Genomic DNA, 3367 nt, shown 5'->3' with positions numbered 1-3367 from the left:
CCCATATAGGGCACACGCGTGTGTTTGGAACTAAATATAAGCACTTTCATCGTGGTTTTATTTATTACAATTCATAGGCCATTTCTTTCACCATCATTACACATTGAGGCCCTTCTTTTAGGTAAAACGATCTATCTTAAATTTTCTATCTCAAGTTTTGGGACTGTTATGTCAACAAGCACAAGCTTCAACCCTAACAAATGCGCGCGAAGCGCGCGAAAATTTTTTTTGTGCTTTTAATTCTAATTTCGTCGGAATTGATCAAAACTCCCGAATTGTGCAATTTTTAGAGGAAATTGGCCTACCTCAACAAGAAATGCTCTTATGTTATATATGGCCACACTCGTTTTTTTTTTTAAAACTGAATATAAGTATTTTCCTTATGGCTTTATTTATTACAAACATATTCTTTCAACATCATTACACATTGAGGCCCTTTTTTAATAGGTTAAACGATCTATCTTCAATTTTCTTTCTTGAGTTTGGGACTATGTGTTACAACTTAGAAGGCAAAGGTGAGCAAGCACAAGCTTTAACATAAAAAATGCGCGCGAAGCGCGAGAAAAATGTTTGTTTTTTAAATTCTAATTTCGTTGGAATTGATCGTTGGATCAAATTGATCGTTGGAATTGGAATTGATCCTAAAATGTGCAATTTTTAGAGGAAATTGGCCTACTTCAACAAAATATGCGATTTAAAATTTGAGATTTTCAGGCACTTTCCCGGGTGAAAAGGGCATTTAATGGGAAAAGACTTTCCACAGCTGGATATTTTCCCCTTGTCCCCCGGTTATTACGCCACTGCGGAGAATACCTGGCGGCTTAGATCAAATGCGCTATGGACACTTTTTGAAGTGGAGAATGGGTTGCAGACAGGGGTATTGGCAAAAAAAAAAAAAAAATCAGCTCACGGGTCCTGAAAAGGTAGGTCTAGAATCCTTTTCTTTTTCCCCTTTTTTTTGTTGCACAAGGGAGAGGTCAGAACCCATGATCCCCTCCTCCCAGATCCGCCAATGTGAATTGCGAGAAAATGTAACTCGGTCGGGTACTGGATAAACATTCTCTTTCCCATCCTTCTCCTTCTTCCCTCCTTCTTTTTTTGCATTTCCGATCATACAAAGTTCTCCAGACATTATATATTTTTCGCCAAAAAGTGGGGGGGCCCGGGCCCCCCCGGCCCCCCCGGTTCCGCCGCCCATGTGTAACTACAATTGCACACATGTTTACTCAAAAACCAAGTTGTTACTGTATTTATTTTGGATAAATGTAACATAATGCATCCTAACAAAATTAATCAACCTTGCAGCAATCTAAGTATTTGTTCTATTGTTCTTCCAAATTCATTAAGTTCTTCATTCAAAAATAAAGTTCTTCATTCAAAAATAAAATTAGATCAGACTTTTATTTGGCCTAATAAACCACAAATAAAGGGAAAAAAGAGAAACTTAACTTGTAAGTTTCTCTTTTTAAAAGAACTACAGAACTATTTCACAGACATTTTACAATAAAAATCCTTAAATTTGCTAGCAAAAACATGTACAACTGTCACTGCTCCCCGGGTAGTTTTTCTAGTAATACAGAAACATTGAATGTAGATTTGATACATTCAACAGAATATTTGATATGCTACATTATGATACTCTGGGTAGTAAAGACAAACATGGATGCAGAATAACAGAAAGCATTACATATAAAATATACATTAAAATATTATTTATACGATAAGAACTAAGAATGATTAAATTTTAATAAAAGATGAATGTGCCTCGGACACACCTCCCCCACCCTTCGGATATAACCACATGGTCATGTGATACCTGCCTCCCACCTCTAGTACTAGGGAGCTTTCAATTGCATGATGACGGTAGGACGTAGAACATAATGACGTCACTAAAAGTCATCTGCACATGCGAGAACGTTATGGTCACATCGTCGAGTAGCTGATTCTAGAACGCAATTTGGCCAAATCTACGTATGCAGGAGTAGGATGCCAGGTAGGACGGTCACGCATGAGTGATTCCGTTCTGGCTTCGCGTCGTCGCACAAATCGAAAGCTCCCTAGTAACCAAGCTCCAAGACCAAATGGTTGATTTATTTAATACTGCGTTGTTGATTTATCAGCAGCACTTATATATTGCTTATTATCCATTGCAAGCGGTCACCACATTTTTTGTAAAAGGTAATATATAAAAGGAATGTATCGATAAAACTACATTAATTTGTGGCAATTTGTGTTACTATAATTGCTTAGTTACCAGTTCGTTTAATGAAATACAAAACATTATGTCAAATGTGTGAATGGCTAAAATTGACATTGATTGGTAGGAAACAGTTTCAAATTAGGAGGGACATCATTTCAATTTCCCATATTATATTCACCATTCATCTATAGTTAAAAACCCACTTTATCATTATTTTTATGAACATAGTTTACCATTTTTGCGTGAATAAGCGCCCCGTTTGAATAAGCGCCCCCTGGAAAAACATTCTTCTTCGGTCAATATCAAAATAAGGATATTTCTCTTGGACAGATGAGAGCTCCGATCCCTGGACAGACAGTATATTTCCAACTTCACTCTTTTTACATACGGTATTTGTCTATGCCTAGTCCTACTCCACCGTTTTTCTTTTTCCGATTCTTAGCACATTCTCATCTGAGTTTTCAAGAAAAAATACAATGATCCTGCCATTCTGCTAATCTCAATCGGCCGATGGCCAACAAGCTAACCACTACCCACCATCACTAATTGCATCTACTATTTTGCTGTTATGTATGTAAATATTCACGCATTCTTGTCATGAGCCATGTTCTGGGAATTTTCCCCTTACTCCCAGTCAAAGCTTGAGCCTCAGCCGAATGCAATTTCCTTTACTTATCCCCCCCCCCACCCGACACTTGTAAGCACAGATTGACACCCCTTGTTTTTGGGAGAAAGATATAATGTCAATGGAGATTTTTGTTAATTTTCTCACAATTCACATTGGCAGATCTGGAGGGGAGTCAGAGACCTACGTTTTCAGGACCCATGAGCTGAATTTTCTTTTGTTACAGTAAGAAAATTAGCGGAAGTCGGGAAAGTCATTAAAAGACACCTCTGAAGTCGGGAAAGCTCATTTCCCGGCATCAAGGAATCAAAATATTCCTGGGGAGAACTTCTGGACCCCTCTGTTTGGGATTTATCGGTTCATGTAAAAAGAATACGTGCCTATGCCCCGACGAGGGGCCAGATTTCCCCCACGAAAGCAAAGTGGGCGTGGTCGAGCTTCAATTAATAGGTTCCAAAAGTGGTCCTGGGGGTGAAGCCCCCGAAAATTTTGACAATTCAGGGGGTTTCAAAGGCTTATTAAATCGATATTAGAGTCCGCCC

This window comes from Anneissia japonica, unplaced genomic scaffold (assembly GCF_011630105.1).
Source record: "Anneissia japonica isolate Jap-2015-1 unplaced genomic scaffold, ASM1163010v1 scaffold15505_len60709_cov126, whole genome shotgun sequence".
NCBI lineage: Eukaryota > Metazoa > Echinodermata > Crinoidea > Comatulida > Comatulidae > Anneissia > Anneissia japonica.
This window is presented reverse-complemented; position numbering follows the sequence as displayed.